This window comes from Arachis ipaensis, chromosome B5 (genome assembly GCF_059453495.1).
Source record: "Arachis ipaensis isolate K30076 ecotype BB chromosome B5, ASM5945349v1, whole genome shotgun sequence".
NCBI classification, from domain to species: Eukaryota; Viridiplantae; Streptophyta; class Magnoliopsida; order Fabales; family Fabaceae; genus Arachis; species Arachis ipaensis.
This window is the reverse complement of record NC_142440.1, coordinates 104,511,549-104,532,426: the sequence shown is the minus strand read 5'-3', so window position 1 is coordinate 104,532,426 and position 20,878 is coordinate 104,511,549. Positions and strand designations below refer to the sequence as shown.

The 20,878-nt window shown below is 39.5% G+C and overlaps 1 non-coding gene across 1 annotated transcript; it reads left to right on the top strand.

The window, feature by feature from the left end:
* Positions 1-10,730: 10,730 nt before the first annotated feature.
* Positions 10,731-10,838, top strand: LOC148565234 (small nucleolar RNA R71). Its single transcript, XR_015884353.1, has one exon. It is a non-coding gene; the product is annotated as a small nucleolar RNA R71 (small nucleolar RNA).
* The last annotated feature ends 10,040 nt before the right edge of the window (positions 10,839-20,878 follow it).

Genomic DNA, 20,878 nt, shown 5'->3' with positions numbered 1-20,878 from the left:
CCTCTAACATAGATAGGATGCTCATGGTGAGACAAACAAGCTCCACTCGGAGCTATGAAGAAATGATAAAGCAAGAAGACCCAGGATTTGATGAAATCCTCAATGAGATTTGTGTGTTGAATGTGTAATGGATCAGAGATAAAGATGGGAGACCCAACCAGCTGAGAAGAAGAGATTTGAGCCCCCAAGCTAGAGGGTGGCTGGATTTTGTGAGAAGATCTCTCAACCCTACTTTAAACACTTATGAGGTGATTGTGGAAAGAGCTGTACTCATATACAGCATCATGAAAGGTAAAAATGTGATTGTTGGGGAAATGATAGCCAACAACATCAACAGGATGCTGAAAAGCACCAAGGATAGCACAAGGTTGGCCTTCCCTAGTATTATCCAGAGGCTGTGTGTTGAAGCAGGAGTTGAAAAGATTATTGATGAAGTGCTGGCAGGACAAGACAAACCCATAACTGCCAAGAAGATGGCCAAAGTGGTGGCTATCAACCCACTCGAGAGGAGAAGGGAGCAGAGAGGACATGCTCATGTGCCACAAGGGCAACCACAACAAGAAGAAGAGCAACCACATCACCTAGCACTTCAACTACCACCATATCCACAATACCAACAATATCAACAATTTCTTGAAGGTTTTAACATGGAGCAACTGCAAGGAGATATACACCAAATGAAGGGAGACATACACCATTTGAGAGAAGATGTCAACCAACTCAAGGATAATCAAGAACAACAATGGGAGCATGTGAATCAAAACATACCACAACTCCAAGGAAGCATGGAACACCTGAAGGAGCAGCAAGACCAAATCAATTGGGGGGAGATATAAGGCAGCTTAGGAATGATTCTGGAACAACAACTACATCAAATGGAAGGCCTTGCTGAGTTCAGGCACCTCTATGAAGCAAGAACTATAGCAAGAGGGGAATATGACTGCTATGCACACAAAAAATTGAGCTACTTGTGCAATGTAGTAGCCAACATGAATCCCAATTATCCCACCTATATGCAGAAGTTGGAGGAACTCAGTGCAAGGCAGGAAGAAATCACATACCAGCACAAAAAAAATGTTAAATCCTACATGAGAAGGCTGGGATTTTGGAAACCCAAGGATAAGAAGACACAAGAGGAATCCTCCAAGAAAGATGACTCCTCTCCGTCCAAGAAGAAAGAGAAAGAAAAAGGGCCAATGAACTGAAGCTGCTCAAGGTTGTTGAGTTCCATGGTTGACACTCTCAATTTTCTGAATCTTTGCTTTAGTTTCTTTATGTTTGAATAATCAGCAATGCTAGGATAGTTTATATTTCATGTTTAGTTTTTTTTATGCCCTGAAGTCTTTTATGAGTCTTTTTTTAAATTAGAAGAAAGAAAATACAATGTTAGTCAAGTTTCATCGACATCAATAAAAGATTAGTTTGTTTCCATAAGATTCATTGTGAGTGTTACAAAAAGCAAGAGCAAAAGAGAATAAGACCAAGTGGAATTGTTCAAAAACTAAGAGATAAGGAACTAAGTGTAGAACCTTGAATGAACTGAAAAGAAAATGAGTCATGAAAAGCAACTAGGCTTAAAAGGTAGGACAAGTAGAGGCAGAAGGGTGTCCCTTGAAAATCTATAGAACCAAGAAGTAGTAAGCAATAAGGCTGCGTTTGGTTCATGTATGGACTGAGACATAGACACAAATACATAGACATTAAAGACATAGACACAATGAAACACAAAATTTTTAAGTTGTTTGGTAATTAAATACAGAGACACAACAATGAATTACAATCATATAAAAATTTCAATATTACCCTTATCACAAATACCACTATCTTATTTTTTCTCCACTACTATCTAAACCACCACCACCACCACCACTTCTCTGTTACCATTAATAACTCTTAAATTAATCAAAAAATTTAATCAAAATAGAACAACACAGATATAATAAATATTAATAAAAATTCAATTAAATAAAAAATTAAATATATAATTTTTTCTGTAAAAAAAAAAAACAAAAAATCAAAGGAGGAGATGAAGTTGAAAATAGGGGTGGAAGTAGAAAGATAGATTTGGCAGCGTGCGAAGGTTAAAGCATTTTTTGCAGAGGCAGTGCACTGATTCTGGCTGAAGTGGCTGCATCGGCGGTTCTGCAATTCTAGAAGGTAGCAGTGGTAGTTCTGGCAAAGCTGGCGACAATGGTAGTTTAGGCATAGGCGAAAAGAAGAGTTCTACGATTCTGGGAGAGGAGCGGTAGCGGATCTTGAAAAGGCACGAACAGTTTGATCTGCTAAACTAGGAGAGGAAGCAGTGATAACTCTGACAGAGGCAGTGGTAGGATGGTAGCGATGGCTTTGCGATTTTGAGAGAGGTAGCGGCAGCTGTTCCGGTAGAGGAGGCGGCAACAGTTTTGGAGGAGTAGTGGCAGCAATTTGGTAGAGGAGCGACAATGATTCTTGTAGAGGCATAGATTCAGGAAGATAAAATGGTTTGGGAAAGAAGAAAGATGAAGAAGATGACGGTTTAGAAGTGAAAAAGGGATAAAGTAAGGAAGAAGGTAGATTTAGAAATTTTTTGAATTGACTAGGGATAAAATTGTCCAACATTTTATTATGAATCTGTGTCCATCTTTAAAAATCCGTGTCTCACACTTTTGAAGAGACACAAATTACATGTCTCTAGTGTGTAAGTGTGTGTAACCGTGTCCTTTATAAACTTATGTCTTATAAAACAAACGGGATACGCGTACCACCGTGTCCATGTTTTTGGTAGACATGGACAGCAAAAAAACGCTGCCTAAAGACCCAAGGCTCTGAGCATCAACTACTAGGATGGAAAGAAACACTAAATAGCTCACAAGAGTTGGAAAACCTAGTAGATGCTTGTGGTGAAGATGTGTCAAGAAGAGGCCTGGGCAAGTAAATTCTTAGGGGTGTTTCAACACCTAGTACCCTAAAGCCAACTGGTTTGGGAGTGCTAATTGAAAGCCTAACTAAAGGGTTGTCTTGAGATAAAACATTTAGAGTTGTGGTCAATGAAAAAGAAAAAGTTAAAAAGGAAAGAACAACCAAAAGAAAAAGAAATAAATCTTGCTACTTCAAGGTGACAATCAATAAAAAGGGCCCAGAAGCTTATACTTGGAAGAACCTTCAAGGACCTAGGAGTTCTTTGTGACATTGAAATAAAATATTCATGTGTTAAACACTTAGCCTCATCCTTAGTAATATTGCATCCATTCAAGGTCAAGTCTTAATTTGTCTAAGAACTGCTCACATTGATTTGCTTGGGACAAGCAAAGCTTAAGTTTGGTGTTTTGATGACTTGCATCATCTACCCTTTTTTCTTGCATAAAAAGGACCATAAAAGATCATAATCTCATTTGATCATTGCAATTTATGCACTATTTGATGAATATTATGGTACATTGTTTTGAAATGGGTTTGCACTGAATTTCAGGTGAAAAATACATCAAAAAGAGGAAGAAAACAACAAAACAAGCTGGGCGTGTGAAACTGGCGTGCCACTTGGAGCAAACGCCACAAAAAGGTATGGGCGTGTGATGCACGGAAACTTGTCTCTCAACAAATCTCCCTTCGGCAAGTATACCAAATTGTCGTCAAGTAAAAACTCACATTAGAGTGAGGTTGAATTCCACAGGGATTGATTGGTCAAGCAACTTTAATTGGAGGAATGTTCTAGTTGAGCTAAGCAGAATTTGATTGGAGAATTGTAGGAAATTAAACCCTAAACCCTAAACCCTAAACCCTAAACCCTAAACCCTAAATGACGGAAAGTAAATTGCAAAATCTTAAATGGGGAATGGGGAAGATGAACATAAAAGTAAAAGGCAGAAAGTAAAGAGAATGGGTAAGATTAGAAATGGGGATTCATTGGGCTCAGGAGATGTTGTATTCTCCGGATCAAGTTCATTTTCATCTCTTCCTCAATTAATGCATTCATTGATCTCCTTAGCAATCTTAAGTGATTGAATTCCAATTCCTTGGCAACCCAATCTCTCAAATCTTGATCAATAGCCAATTCCTTGGTCTAATTACTCATGAGAAGAGATGAAGTATGGTCACTGATTATACCACCTGTATTCCCAAATCAAAGTGTTAGTAGGATTACATGTCACAATATCCATCCAAACCCCAATTTGGTCCAACATGAGAAAGCATTTCTAGCCTGATCTCTTCATTCCTCTTCCAAATTCCGAAGAAATCCAAGTATGAATAGCTTATTTTCCAACACAACTACCCAATTGGATGAAGATTGAAAACTTTCTAGTAAAATCAAGAGAAAAGAAAGAAGAAGAATAATGAAAACTATTATTGATCCATCAAATTACAACAGAGCTCCCTAACCCAATGAAAGGGGTTTAGTTATTCATAGCTCTGAGAATGGAAAGCAAGGATGAAAAATACATTCTAAAAAGTAAACTAGAAGTTGCAGAGAAAGTAAAATTATACAGAGAGTAGTTCTCCAAAATGCCAAAAGCTCCCTTACTAGTTCAAAACTACTCCTATATATACTACTCTTCTGATCTTCTAGTTGGCTCTTCAAGTCATGGATATGGGCCTTTGAATCTTTAGTTGAAGCAGTTTCAGTCTTCAGTGGGCTCAACTTTGCTTGCAGAGAAAGTGTGAGTTAGGCATGGACGTTAGTTAGGACGTTAGTGGTGTTAACGTTAAGTGAAAATGTGGGTTCGAGAACGTTAGTGACGATCACCTTTTGCACTAACGTTCCTAACCCAAGATGGTCCACATTAACTTCAACGTTAGTGGCACTAACGTGACCACTAACATTGCCTCTTGGTCCTTTGCAAACGTTATTGGCATTCACCTTTTCCAATAACGTTTGCTTGTTGCCCTTCCTCCCTACGTTAGAGTCCACGTTAGTGTAGCTAACGTGACTCCTAACGTGGGCATGCCTCAGCCTCGAGAGTGTTAGTGACACTTACCTTTGTCACTAACGCTCCAAACGCCCCTTCTCACGTTAGTGCCTCACGTTAATTGTATTAACGTACTAACGTGGTGGTGATTGCCATCTCCAACGTTAGTGACAAAGGTAAGTGTCACTAACGTTGGCTCATCATTCCTTTCCTCCACGTTAGCTTCCATGTTAATGTAACAAACGTGGCAACTAACGTGGCTATTGGTGGCTTGGTCCAACGTTAGTGACAAAGCTGAGTGTCACTAACGTTGGCACTTCTTTGTTCCTTCCACGTTAGAGTTCACGTTAATGTAATTAACGTGACTCTTAACATGGCTAAGTGTGCCCCTTTTTCTAACGTTAGTGGCATTCACTTTTACCACTAACGTTGGAGCTTTACTTTTCCTCCACGTTAGCTTCCACGTTAATGTAGTTAACGTGGCAACTAACGTGGGTTATGATGGCTCACGAAGGCGTTATTGGCGATCACTTTTCTCATTAACGTTGCAAGTTAGCTCCCATTCCACGTTAATGGTCACGTTAGTTAGACTAACGTGGCTATTAAAGTGGCATCTTCCTTGCTTTTGTGCCAGTTTGGGCGTTTAACTCAAGCTTTTATGCCAGTTCTAGCGTTTTGACGCCAGAATCTTTATGTTGACTTGGAACGCCAGTATGGGCCATCAAATCTCGGTCAAAGTATGCACTATAATATATTGATGGAAAGCCCAGGATGTCTACTTTCTAACGCAATTGGGAGCGCGCCATTTGGGCTCCTATAACGCCAGAAAATCCACTTCGAGTGCAGGAGGTCAGAATCCAACAACATCTGCATTCATTTTTCAGCCTCTGAATCAGATTTTTGCTCAGGTCCCTCAATTTCAGCCAGAAAATGCCTGAAATCACAGAAAAATACACAAACTCATAGTAAAGTTCAGAAAAGTAAATTTTATTTAAAAACTAATAAAAATATAATAAAAACTAACTAAAATATACTAAAAACATACTAAAAACAATGCCAAAAAGCGTATAAATTATCCACTCATCACAACACCAAACTTAAATTGTTGCTCGTCCCCAAGCAACTGAAAATCATATAGGATAAAAAGAATAGAATGTACAATGAATTCCAAAAACATCTATGAAGATTAGTATTAATTAGATGAGCGGGACTTTCAGCTTTTTGCTTCTGAATAGTTTTGGCATCTCACTTTATCCCTTGAAGTTCAGAATGATTGGCATCTATAGGAACTCAGAATCCAGATAGTGTTATTGATTCTCCTAGTTAAGTATGTTGATTCTTGAACACAGCTACTTTATGAGTCTTGGCCGTGACCCAAAGCATTTTGTTTTCTACTATTACCACCGGATACATAAATGCCACAAACACATAACTGGGTGAACCTTTTCAGATTGTGACTCAGCTTTCCTAGAGTCCCCAATTAGAGGTGTCCAGAGCTCTTAAGCACACTCTTTTTGCTTTTGGACCACAATTTTAACCGCTCAGTCTCAAGTTTTCACTTGACACCTTCACGCCATAAGCACATGGTTAGGGATAGCTTGGTTTAGCCGCTTAGGCCAGGATTTTATTCCTGTGGGCCCTCCTATCCACTGATGCTCAAAGCCTTGGATCCTTTTTATCACCCTTGCCTTTTGGTTTAAAGGGGTATTGGCTTTTTCTGCTTGCTTTTTCTTTTTCTCTCTCTTTTTTTTTGCATATATATTTTTTTTTCTGCAAGCTTTTCACTACTTTTTCTTGCTTCAAGAATCAATTTTATGATTTTTTAGATTGTCAAATAACATTTCTCCTTTTCCCATCATTCTTTCAAGAGCCAACAATTTTTAACATTCTTTAAACAACAAATTAAAAAATATGCACTGTTCAAGCATTCATTCAGAAAAACAATAGTATTGCCACCATATCAAAATAACTAAACTGTTTTAAAATTTGAAATTCATGCACTTCTTTTTCTTTTCAATTAAAACACTCTTTATTTAAGAAAGGTGATGGATTCATTTTCATAGCTTTAAGGCATAGACACTTAGACACTAGTGATCATGTAATAAAGACACAAACATAAATAGACATAAGGCATAATTTTCAAAAAACAGAAAATAAAGAACAAGAAAATTAAAGAACGGGTCCACCTTAGTGATGGCGGCTTGTTCTTCCTCTTGAAGATCTTATGGAGTGCTTGAGCTCCTTAATGTCTCTTCCTTGCCTTTGTTGCTCCTCTCTCATGGTTCTTTGGTCTTCTCTAATTTCATGGAGGAAGATGGAATGCTCTTGGTGCTCCACCCTTAGTTGTCCCATGTTGGAACTTAATTCTCCTAGGGAGGTGTTGATTTGCTCCCAATAGTTTTATAGAGGAAATTGCATCCCTTGAGGCATCTCAGGGATTTCATGATGAGGAAATTCCTCACGCTCTTGGTGAGGTTCTCTCTTTTGCTCCATCTTTTTCTTAGTGATGGGCTTGTCCTCATCAATGAGAATGTCTCCCTCTATATCAATTCCAACTGAATTGCAGAGGTAACAAATGAGGTGAGGGAGGGCTAACCTTGCCAAGGTAGAGGGCTTGTCCGCCACCTTGTAGAGTTCTTGGGAGATAACCTCATGAACTTCTACTTCCTCTCTAGTCATGATGCTATGGATCATGATAGCCCGGTCTATAGTAACTTCAGACCGGTTGCTAGTGGGAATGATTGAGCGTTGGATGAACTCCAACCATCTCCTAGCCACGGGCTTGAGGTCATGCCTTCTTAGTTGAACTGGCTTCCCTCTTGAATCTCTCTTCCATTGAGCGCCCTCTTCACAAATTTTCATGAGGACTTGGTCCAACCTTTGATCAAAGTTGACCCTTCTAGTGTAGGGGTGTGCATCTCCTTGCATCATAGGCATGTTGAATGCCAACCTTACATTTTCTGGACTAAAATCCAAGTATTTCCCTCGGACCATTGTAAGCCAGTTCTTAGGGTCCGGGTTCACACTTTGATCATGGTTCTTGGTTATCCATGCATTGGCATAGAACTCTTGAACCATTAAGATTCCGACTTGTTGAATGGGGTTGGTGAGAATTTCCCAACCTCTTCTTCGGATCTCATGTCGGATCTCCAGATATTCGCCCTTTTTGAGCTTAAAAGGGACCTCGGGGATCACCTTCTTCTTAGCCACAACTTCATAGAAGTGGTCTTGATACACCCTTGAGAGGAATCTCTCCATCTCCCATGACTCGGAGGTAGAAGCTTTTGTCTTCCCTTTCCTCTTTCTAGAGGTTTCTTCGGCCTTTGGTGCCATTAATGGTTATGGAAAAACAAAAAAAGCTTTAGCTTTTACCACACTAAACTTAGAAGGTTTCTCGTCTTCGAGCAAAAGAAGAAATAAGAGAGTAGAAGAAGAAGAAATAGAGGAGATGGAGGGGGCTTCGTGTTTCGGCCAAGGGGGATAGGTAGTGTGTATGTTGTGTGAAAATGAAGGAGCGAAGATGGGTTTATATAGGAGTGGAGAGGGGGTATGGTTCGGCCATTATGGGTGGGTTTGGGTGGGAAAGTGGTTTGAATTTGAATGGTGGGATAGGTGGGGTTTTATGAAGGATGGATGTGAGTGGTGAAGAGAATGGTGGGATTTGATAGGTGAGGGGTTTTTGGGGAAAACGTATTGAGGTGATTGGTGAATGGGTGAAGAAGAGAGAGAAGTGGGGTAGGTGGGGATCCTGTGGGGTCCACAGATCCTGAGGTGTCAAGGATATCTCATCCCTGCACCAAGTGGCGTGCAAAAATGCCCCTTTCTGCCAATCCTGGCGTTAAACGCCAGGCTGCTGCCCATTTCTAGCGTTTAACGCCAGCTTCTTGCCCATTCCTGGCGTTAAACGCCAATCTGGTGCCCATTTCTGGCGTTAAACGCCCATAATGGTACTAGGCTGGGCGTTTAATGCCCATTCTGCTACCCTTACTGACGTTTAAACGCCAGTAAGTTTCTCCTCCAGGGTGTTTTTTAATACTATTTTTCCTTCTGTTTTTGCTTTTTCAATTGTTTTTTGTGACTTCACATGATCATCAACCTACAGAAAACATGAAATAAGAAAAGAAAATAGAAATTTAACATATATAATTAAAGATTGGGTTGCCTCCCAACAAGCGCTTCTTTAATGTCAATAGCTTGACAGTGGGCTCTCGTGGAGCCTCACAGATGTTCAGAGCAATGTCGGAACCTCCCAACACCAAACTTAGAGTTTGACTGTGGGGGCTCTGTTTGACTCTGTATTGAGAGAAGCTCTTCATGCTTCCTCTCCATGGTTACAGAGGGATATCTTTGAGCTTTAAACACAAGGGATTCTTCATTCACTTGAATGATCAATTCTCCTCTGTCAACATCAATCACAGCTTTTGCTGTGGCGAGGAAGGGTCTGCCAAGGATGATGGATTCATCCATACACTTCCCAGTCTCTAGGATTATGAAATCAGCAGGGATGTAATGGTCTTCAACCTTTACCAAGACATCCTCTACAAGTCCATAAGCCAGTTTCTTTGAATTGTTTGCCATCTCCAGTGAGATTCTTGCAGCTTGTACCTCAATGATCCCTAGCTTCTCCATTACAGAGAGAGGCATGAGGTTTATGCTTGACCTTAGGTCACACAGAGCCTTCTCAAAGGTCATGGTGCCTATGGCAAAAGGTATTGAGAACTTTCCAGGATCTTGTCTCTTCAGAGGTAATCTCTACCTAGTCAAGTCATCCAGTTCTTTGATGAGCAAGGGGGGTTCATCCTCCCAAGTCTCATTACCAAATAACTTGGCATTTAGCTTCATGATTGCTCCAAGATACTTAGCAACTTGCTCTTCAGTAACATCTTCATCCTCTTCAGAGGAAGAATACTCATCAGAGCTCATGAATAGTAGAAGTAAATTCAATGGAATCTCTATGGTCTCTATGTGAGCCTCAGATTCCCATGGTTCCTTATCAGGGAACTCCATGGAGGCCAGTGGATGTCCATTGAGGTCTTCCTCAGTGGAGATCTCTGCCTCTTCCTCCTCTCCAGGTTCGGCCATGTGAGATGTGTTTATGGCCTTGCACTCTCTCTTTGGATTCTCTTCTGTATTACTGGGGAGAGTACTAGGAGGGAGTTCAGTAATTTTCTTATTCAGCTGACCCACTTGTGCCTCCAAATTTCTAACGGACCTTATTTCAGTCATGAAACTTTGAGTGGTTTTGATTAGATCAGAGACATTGGTTGCTAAGTCAGAGTGGCTTTGCTTAGAATTCTCTGTCTGTTGCTGAGAAGATGATGGAAAAGGCTTGCTATTGCTAAACCTGTTTCTTCCACCATTATTGTTGTTGAAACCTTGTTGAGGTCTCTGTTGATCCTTCGATGAGAGATTTGGATGATTTCTCCATGAAGGATTGTAGGTGTTTCCATAGGGTTCTCCCATGTAATTCACCTCTTCTATTGCTGGGTTCTCAGGATCATAAGCTTCTTCTTCAGAGGAAGCTTCCTTAGTACTGCCTGTTGCTGTTTGCATTCCAGACAGACTCTGAGAAATCATATTGACTTGTTGGGTCAATATTTTATTCTGAGCCAATATGGCAGTCAGAGTATCAATCTCAAGAACTCTCTTCTTCTGAGTTGTCCCATTATTCACAGGATTCCTTTCAGAAGTGTACATGAATTGGTTATTTGCAACCATTTCAATGAGTCCCCGAGCTTCTATAGGCGTCTTCTTCATATGAAGAGATCCTCCAGCAGAGCTGTCCAATGACATCTTGGACAGTTCAGACAGACCATCATAGAAGATTCCTATGATACTCCATTCTAAAAGCATGTCAGAAGGGCACCTTCTGATCAATTGCTTGTATCTTTCCCAAGCTTCATAGAGGGATTCACCTTCCTTCTGTCTGAAGGTTTGGACTTCCACTCTAAGCTTACTCAGTTTTTGAGGTGGAAAGAACTTTGCCAAGAAGGCATTGACTAGCTTTTCCCAAGAGTTCAGGCTTTCTTTAGGTTGTGAGTCTAACCATGTCCTAGCTCTGTCTCTTACAGCAAAAGGGAAGAGCATAAGTCTGTAGACTTCAGGGTCAACCCCATTGGTCTTGACAGTGTCACAGAATTGTAGGAATTCAGCTAAGAACTGATGAGGATCTTCCAATGGAAGTCCATGAAACTTGCAATTCTGTTTCATTAGAGAAACTAATTGAGGCTTAAGCTCAAAGTTGTTTGCTCCAATGGCAGGGATTGAGATGCTTCTCCCATAGAAGTCGGGAGTAGGTGCAGTAAAGTCACCGAGCACCTTCTTTGCATTGTTGGCATTGTTGTTTTCGGCTGCCATGGCTTCTTCTTCCTTGAAAAGCTCTGTTAGGCCCTCTAGAGAGAATTGTGCTTTAGCTTCTCTTAGCTTTCTCTTCAAGGTCCTTTTAGGTTCAGGATCATCTTGAACAAGTATGCCTTTATTTTTGCTCCTGCTCATATGAAAGAGAAGAGAACAAGAAAGTATGGAATCCTCTATGTCACAGTATAGAGATTCCTTGAGGTGTTAGAGGAAAAGAAAAATAGAAGGAGGAGGTAGATAGAAGAGAATTCAAACTTATCAAGAGGGATAGAGTTCGAATTGCACCTTGAGGAGGAGTGTTAGTCCCTTAAATAGAAGGTTGTGAGAAAAGGGGAAGAATTTTCGAAAATAAATTAAAAAGATTTTGAAATAATAAAAAGAAATTTGAAAATTTGATTGAGATTTTCAAAAATTAAGGTTAGGAAAGAAATTAAGTGATTTTTGAAAAAGATTTTGAAATTAGAAATCAAAAAGATATGATTGAGAGTTAATTCTGAAAAAGATGTGATTGAAAAGATATGATTGAGAAGATATGATTGAAAATCAATTTTAAAAAAAAGAAAGTTTAAAAATTAAAGATGATTACTTGACTAACAAGAAATTAAAAGATATGATTCTTAAAATTTAAAATTTGATCCTTTCTTAATAGGCAAGTAACAACTTGAAAATTTTGAAGTAAATCATTAATTATAGCAAGGATTTTCGAAAATTATAATAATAAAAAAAAGGAAAGAAATTGATTTTGAAAGGATATGATTGAAAAGATATGATTTGAAAAAGATTTTATTTTGAAAAATTATGAAAATTTGAAAAATATTTGAATTAAAAACAAAATCTTCCCTCTAGTGTCATCCTGGCGTTAAACGCCCAGAATGGTATCCATTCTGGCGTTTAACGCCCAAAGTGCTACCTTTTTGGGCATTAAACGCCCAGCCAGGTACCCTGCCTGGCGTTTAAATGCCAGTTTTCCTTCTTCACTGGGCGTTTTGAACGCCCAGCTTTTTCTGTTTGATTCCTCTGCTGAATGTTCTGAATCTTCAATTCTCTGTATTATTGACTTGAAAAGACATAGTTTTGAAAATTTTTTTTGAATTTTTCAATGATGAGAAACAATCAAAATACAACTAATCTTAGGAAACTCAAATCAAACAAAAAATGCATGCAGGATACCAAACTTAAAAATTTTCATATAAGAGACACTAACAAATTGAGAATGCATATGAGAAACAACAAAACACACAAAACAAGAGAATTTAAAGATCAGAGCAATGAAATCATCAAGAACAACTTGAAGATCAATGAAGAACAATATGTATATATTCGAAAAATGCAAGAAGAAGAAAGTCATGCAATTGACACCAAACTTAAAAATTGACACTAGACTCAAACAAGAAACATAAAATTGAGTGGAAAAGAAAATAAAGGGGTTCAAAATTTTTAATAAGAGTTCCAGGAATCATTGCAATGCTAGTCTAAGACTCCGGTCCAAGAATTAGACATGGCTTACTAGCCAGCCAAGCTTCCAATGAAAGCTCCGGTCCAAAACACTAGACATGGCCAATGGCCAGCCAAGCTTTAGCAGATCATTGCTAACAACAGCAAAATTGATAGAAATCAACAAGCTCTTGTGATGATAAGTTGAAACCTCGGTCCAATAAGATTAGACATGGCTTCACAGCCAGCCAGACTTCAACAGATCATCATGAAACTCTAGAATTTATTCTTAAAAACTCTGAAGAACAAAATAGAAAATTTTTGTATTTTTAAAAAAAAAATTTCGAAAATAAAAAATAAAAAGTAAAATTACCTAATCTAAGCAACAAGATGAACCGTTAGTTGTCCAAACTCGAACAATCCCCGGCAACGGCGCCAGAAACTTGGTGCACGAAATTGTGATCATCAACAATGGCGCCAAAGGACTTGGAGCTCTTAAACGTGAATCACACTTTGTCACAATTCCGCACAACTAACCAGCAAGTGTACTCGGTCGTCCAAGTAATACCTTACGTGAGTAAGGGTCGATCCCACAGAGACTATCAACTTGAAGCAAGCTATGGTCACCTTGTAAATCTCAGTCAGCCAGATTCAGATGGTGATGGAGAATTGATAATTAAATAAAAGATAAAATAAAGATAGAGATACTTATGTAATTCTTTGGTTGGAATTTCAGATAAGCATATGAAGATGCTTTGTTCCTCCTGAACCTCTGCTTTCCTATTGCCTTCTTCCAATCATTCATACTCCTTTCCATGGCAAGCTTTATGTTGGGCATCACCATTGTCAATGGTTACTTCCCGTCCTCTCAGTGAAAACGTTCTAAATGCGCTGTCACCGCACGACTAATCATCTGTCGGTTCTCGATCATGCTGGAATAGGATCCATTGATCCTTTTGCGTCTGTCACACACCCAACAATCGCGAGTTTGAAGCTCGTCACAGTCATCCCTTCCCAAATCCTACTCAGAATACCACAGACAAGGTTTAGACGTTCCAGATCTCAGGAATGGCCGCCAATAATTCTAGCCTATACCACAAAGGTTCCAATCTCAGATTAGAAACCCAAGAGATACGCATTCAAGCTTGTTCATAGGTGAGAATGGTGATGAGTGTCACATAATCATCACATTCATCATGTTCTTGGGTGCAAATGAATATCTTGGAGAAGAAATAGACTTGAGTTGAATAGAAAAACAATAGTACTTGTATTAATAAATGAAGAACAGCAGAGCTCCACACCTTAATCTATGGTGTGTAGAAACTCCACCGTTGAAAATACAAAAGTGATAATGGTGTAAGCATGGCCGAATGGCCAGCCTCCAAGGTCTAGGGACTAAACGTCCAAAGATTGCTCAAAATACAATAGTATAAGGTCCTATTTATAGAGAACTAGTAGCCTAGGGTTTACAGAAATCAGTAATTAATGTAGAAATCTTCTTATGGGCCCACTTGGTGTGTGCTTGGGCTGATCATTAAAGCTTCCATGTGTAGAGACTTTTCTTGGAGTTAAACGCCAGCTTTTGTGCCAGTTTGGGCGTTTAACTCCAGCTTTTGTGCCAGTTCCGGCGTTAAACGCCAGAATTCTTGAGCTGACTTGGAACGCCTGTTTGGGCCATCAAATCTCGAGCAAAGTATGGACAATTACATATTGCTGGAAAGCCTAGGATGTCTACTTTCCAACACAATTGGGAGTGTGCCAATTGGGCTTCTGTAGCTCCAGAAAATCCACTTCGAGTGCAGAGAGGTCAGAATCCAATAACATCTGCAGTCCTTTTTCAGCCTCTGAATCAGATTTTTGCTCAGGCCCTTCAATTTCTGCCAGAAAATACCTGAAATCACAGAAAAACACATAAACTCAAAGTAAAGTCCAGAAAAGTGAATTTTATTTAAAAACTAATAAAAATATAATAAAAACTAACTAAAATATACTAAAAACATACTAAAAACAATGCCAAAAAGTGTATAAATTATCCGCTCATCAGTAGCTATTAACGTGGCATCTTCCTTGCTTCCTTTGTCCTAAAATCAAGCAAGTAAAGTGCATCAAAGCTAGGTTCTACCTAATGAGATCATGCATCATCTATTTTATCACTCAATTCATGCATAATTCTCAAAAAATCATATAAAATTCACAATGTTTTCTTGAATCAAGATGTAAGTGATTATCTACCCAAAACTTGCTTATTAACTAAGAAAATGCATGAAACTAGCCTAAAACAGTAAAGAAAAGTTCAGTGAAACTGGCCAAAATGCCCTGGCATCACAACACCAAACTTAAAGCTTGCTTGTCCCTAAGCAAGTACTGAAACATGAGAATGATGAATGAAATGACAAGAGAAATGAGTCATTATTGTGGAAGTCATGTCCTTGGTTTTATGGGGTTTCATGCATAGCAACTTAGGTTCATTCCTTCACTGGCTTTCAGACCTTTATCATGCCCTGGAATACTCACTTGATTGCACCCTATGAGACTTTTATTTATTGATCCCTTTGTCTTTCCAGGGTTTAATTGTGTTCTTAGACTAGGTGTTTTGTGAGAGGGCGACTCTTTAAGATAAGCTTTCAGTCAGCACTCCCGAACCAGTTGGTCCAAGGTGTTGGGTGTTAAGACACCCCTAAGGACTTACTCCCTCAAGTCTCTTTCCCCCATACATACACACCACAGGCACATGGTTTGTTATTTTCCTTCTTGAGACCTTAGTGTCCGGCACCTCTTTGGGTTACTAAGTGTTCTGTAGCAAAGGTTACTCTTGATAGTGGACTTTTAGCTGATAATCCCGGGTTAGTTAACCCAAGTTACCAAGTGATAAGGCACCCCTGAGAGTTTATTCATCCAAGTATATCCTTTACACAGGAGCACCACTGACACATGCCTCAAGATTCAACCCTTAGTGCCTAGCCTTATTTCTTACTCTTTTTCTTTATTTCTCAACTTTCATTTTTCTTTCCCTTTTTCTTATTAGGATCTTGTTATTGAGCTAGTCTCATGGGGAGTGTTTCAAGCATATGATTCAGGACAGATAGTTGCCTTCCTACCTTTTTGGTGAACCAACTTAGCTAAGTACTTACTACACTACAAGCTTAAGAACTTACTCCACAATTTGAACCTCACTCTGGTCTTTCATAACATCCCTTTTTATTTGACTTAAAAGGACAAGCATACAAGTAAGCAAAGGTGGAAATGCAGCAATGACATTAGACTAGCAAGCATAGACCTAAGCAATGCAAACTTAAAGGCAGAATTGAAAATCCTAAACTATCATGGAAACATGTTCTATTTCATACATGATTTTCCTTATTTAAAATTTGAAAAAGATAGGACAATGAGGGAACTCCACCACCTTTTACTCATGGGGGTGCTCATGCTCTCCCTCTTGTTTGTCCTCTTTGTGTCTTTCTTGAGTGCTTGAACCCCCACTTCCCTTACTTTTTCCAATCAACTTTTTCCAGAAGCCAGCATCTTCCATCTTCTTTTTCAATGTTTCCTTCTGCTGTTTCACCTTCCTTTACTCTTGTTCTGTTAGATCTTTTTGGACTGTATCATACCTAGGAATTGCAGAGTGCAAATTATGCATATGCCCAGTCATATAGTTCAACTTGGCTTGAGTACTTATGTTGAATTCTTCCCAATGTAGTTGTCGTCCTTCATTAAGTACGCTGAACTCATTAAATGTTTTTGTTTGAGCTAGCTAACGTTGGTTGAGTTCTTGAAGGCGTTTATCTTGATGCTCTTGCCTTTCAGTCACTTGATTGATGGCTTGAGTGAGCTGGGAGTATTGCTCCTGTTGCTGCTCCATTTGTTGTTTTTGCCACTCCCTCTACTGACCCATCCAATTAGAGAGCAGTTCTTCTTGACGATCCATCCTTTGGGCTTGAATGTGCAGTTGCTGTTCTTGTCCATCCATATAACTCCTTACTAGCTCCTCAATGGCTCCATGAATGTGATTCAAGCTTATGTTGGTTAGATCGTAGTACTCTTCTTGCTGGTATTCTTCTTGATGAGATTCTTCTCGGTGAGGTCCTTCTTGTGATGTTCTTTTCCCTATTTTGAGGCCTTCTTTGTTGTTGGGCGGGTGCCACATAAGTTATACGCTGTAGCGTAACTAACCTCCCAAGGTTTACCCAATTTGGATTGTTGTCCTCGAAGACTACCTTGGCTTTTGTACACAGTCTAAGGATGGTGCTGGGGTACCAAAGTCTAGCACCCGGATCATTCTTCTCGGCTGACTCTTGAATCCTCTCAGCTATAATTTTGTGCACATTGATGCCTCCACCCTTTATTAAGCAATGTACCATAGTAGCTCGAGTAGTGTTGACCTCAGAATTGTTCGCGGCTGGGAGGATAGATCTCTTCACGAGTTCAAACCGTCCCTTGGCTTCCGGGATGAGGTCTCCTCTCCTGATGAACCGGGGTCTCCTATCCGAATACCTTTCCCAGTCAGATCCTATAACACACATATCATTCACAATTTCTTCATGTTCATTATTGTCGGGGCCATTACTTATTCTTACATGATAACTGGGCTCATCAAAATGTGGCGATTTCAGCTGAAGAGTCCTTGTTATGGCATTGGGGCTGAAGTCTACTTCTCTTCCTCTCACATAACTTTTGAAGGTGGCGGCCTTGGTTTTGTCTTCTCTGACTACATTTGCATAGAACTCTTTGATGAGGTTTGTATTTATCTTTGCTTCTGGGTTTGTGAGCCTTTGCCAACCCCTTTGTTCAATATTCTCTCGAATCTGTGGGCACTCATCCTCGTTGAACTGGAATGTTAACTCAGGCAATATCTTTTTGTGCTTTATCTGTTCAAATTCGAGTTCATGGAAAGCAGTTTTGATTCTCCCTTCATCGAAAGGGATGCTCTCCACCGGTTCCTTCCTCTTTTGCCTCTTGGAGCTCGATGATGCCATGACTAGGAGTTGATATGTGAAGGTGGGGAGTGTGTCTTTGATGGGGTAAGGGGAGTTGGGTTCCGAGAGTGGGAAGTTTAAAGAATGGGTATTGGAATGTGAAAGGGAGTATGGAATAAGAACCACTTATATAGGGAAGTGGTGAGTGAATGAAAGGTGTGGATTGATGGAGTGGGTGTATGATGAACGGATGGGGTTTAGCATGGGATGAGCACAAGGATCATCAACTTTATGATGGAGTTGGTTCAATTTCCAAGCGTGTCATTCTTTCAATGTTGCATGGCAACATTTCCCAAGGCATTCCCCTTGAAGACATGTGTATAGTCCTCTCCTTTTTTGGTGGCCGAACCCTCCTCCTTCAATTGTCCCATCAATTCTCCTACAAAACAAAAGGGATGTGATTAATGAAATTGTGGAAAGTGGCGGCAAAATTAAAAAAAATTGGGATAACTACTTTTTAAAGTTTTTGTTTCTAACTAACTAAGTGCTATTCATAAATGCAAACCAACTGACTTTTTAATTGTTCATGTATGCAACATTGGTGACACCAAACTTAGTTTGTGTCCATGTGGTGTACAAAGTTTTGTTCAAGGCTCTAAGAGTAACATGATATGAATTGCATTTATGCTCTTCTTTGTATGCCTTGAACACCAAACTTGTTCTTCACTATGTGCTGCATAAAAGGATTCATTCAAGTATATGTCAAAGTTGATTTGGAATTTATGAACCTTGCATTATTAACTACTTTAAAGCATATAAAACATGGGTTGCTGATGCACGAAAACTTGTCTCTCAACAATTTTCCTCGACATGTATACCGAATTGTCGTCAAGTAAAAACTCACAATAGAGTGAGGTCGAATCCCACAGGGATTGATTGGTCAATCAACTTTAATTAGAGGAATGTTCTAGTTGAGCTAAGCAGAATTTGATATGAGAGTTGCAGGAAATTTAAATGGCGGGAAAGTAAATAGCAGAAAATGTAAATACTGGAAATAAAGAGCTGAATGTAAATGGCGGAAAGTAAGTTGCAGAATGTTAAATGGGGATTTGGGAAGATGAGCATAAAAGTAAATTGTAGAAATTAAAGAGAATGGGCGAGATCAGAAATGGGGAATTCATTGGGGTTAGGAGATGTTGCATTCTCCGGATCAAGTTCATTTTCATCTCTTCCTCAATCAATGCATTCATTGATCTCCTTGGCAATCTTAAGTGATTGAATTCCAATTCCTTGGTAATTCAATCTCTCAAATCTTGATCAATAGCCAATTCTTTGGTCCAATTGCTCATGAGAAGAGATGAAGTATGGTCACTGATTATACCACATGTATTTTCAAATCAAAGTGTTGGTAGGATTATATGTCACTATATCCATCCAAACCCCAATTTGGTCCAACATGAGAAAGCATTTCAAGCATGATCTCTTTATTCCTCTTCCAAGGTTCCGAAGAGATCCAAGTATGAATAGCTTCTTTTCCAAGACAACTACCCAATTGGATGAAGATTGAAAGCTTTCTAGTAAAATCAAGAGAAAAGAAAGAAGAAGAATAATGAAAACTATTATTGATCCATCAAATTACAACAGAGCTCCCTAACCCAATGAAAGGGGTTTAGTTGTTCATAGCTCTGGGAATAGAAAACAAAGATGGAGAATGCATTCTGAAATTAAAACTAGAAGTTGCAGAGAAAGTAAAATTATACAGAGAGTGGTTCTCCCAATCCAAAAACTCTCCTCTAGTTCAAAACTACTCCTATATATACTACTCTTTTGCTCTTCTAGTTGGCTCTTCAAGTCTTGGATGTGGGCCTTTGGATCTTAAGTTGAAGCAGTTTGGAGTCTTCAGTGGGCTCAGCTTTACTTGCAGAGAAAGTGTGAAGTAGGCATGAATTTTAGCTAGGACATTAGTGGTGTTAACGTTTAAGTGAAAATGTGGATTTGAGAACGTTAGTGACAATCACCTTTTTCACTAACGTTTCTAGCCCAAGATGGTTCACGTTAACTTCAACGTTAGTGGCACTAATGTGACCACTAACGTTGCCTCTTGATCCTTCGTGAACGTTATTGGGATTTACCTTTTTCAATAACGTTGCTCTTAGCCCCCTTTTCTCACGTTAGAGTCCACGTTAGTATAACTAACGTGGCTCTTAACGTGGGCATGCCTTAGCCTCGAGAGCGTTAGTGACACTTTCCTTTGTCACTAACGCTCTAAACACCCCTTTTTTCCACGTTAGAGTTCACGTTACTTAGGTTAACGTGACTTCTAACGTGGTAGTGATAGCCATCTCCAACGTTAGTGACAAAGGTGAGTGTCACTAACGTTGGCTCATCATTCCTTTCCTCCACGTTAGCTTCCATGTTAATGCAATTAACGTGGCAACTAACGTGGCTAATAGTGGCTTAGTCCAACGTTAGTGACAAAGGTGAGTGTCACTAACGTTGGCACTTCTTTGTTCCTTCCACGTTATAGCTCACGTTAATGTACTTAACGTGACTCTTAATGTGGCTAGGTGTGCCCCTTTTTCCAACGTTAGTGGCATTCACTTTTACCACTAACGTTGGAGCTTTACTTCTCTTCCACGTTAGCTTTCACGTTAATGTAGCTAACGTGGCAACTAACGTGGGCTATGATGACTCACGAAGGCATTATTGGCGATCACTTTTCTCATTAACGTTGCAAGCTAGCTTCCATTCCACGTTAGTGGTCACGTTAGTCTAACTAACGTGACCACTAACGTGGCTCTTCCTTGGTTCCTTTGTCCTGAAATCAAGCAAATAAAGTGCATCAAAGCTAGGTTCTAACCCATGAGATCATGCATCATTCATTTTATCATTCAATTCATGCATAATTCTCATAAAATCATATAAAATTCACAATGTTTGCTTGAATCAAGATGTAAGTGATTATTTACCCAAAACTTGCTTATTTCCTAAGAAAGTGCATGAAACTATCCTAAAATAATAAAGAAAAGGTCAGTAAAACTGGCCAAAATGCCCTGGCATCAGTTGCCTCCCATGAAGCGCATCTTTAGCGTCACTAGCTTGACGTTCTGACTTTGTCAGGGTGGTTGGTAATGCTTCAAATCTTCCCCCCTCGCAGTAAATCTATCTCCATTGGCTTCATCAAGAATCTCCACATGTTCTAAGGAGAGAATTCTGTTGATGGTGAAAATTTTAGGTAGCTGAGATGGGATGGTGGAGAGATGAGGTAGGATAATTGGCAAATAAGCTGAG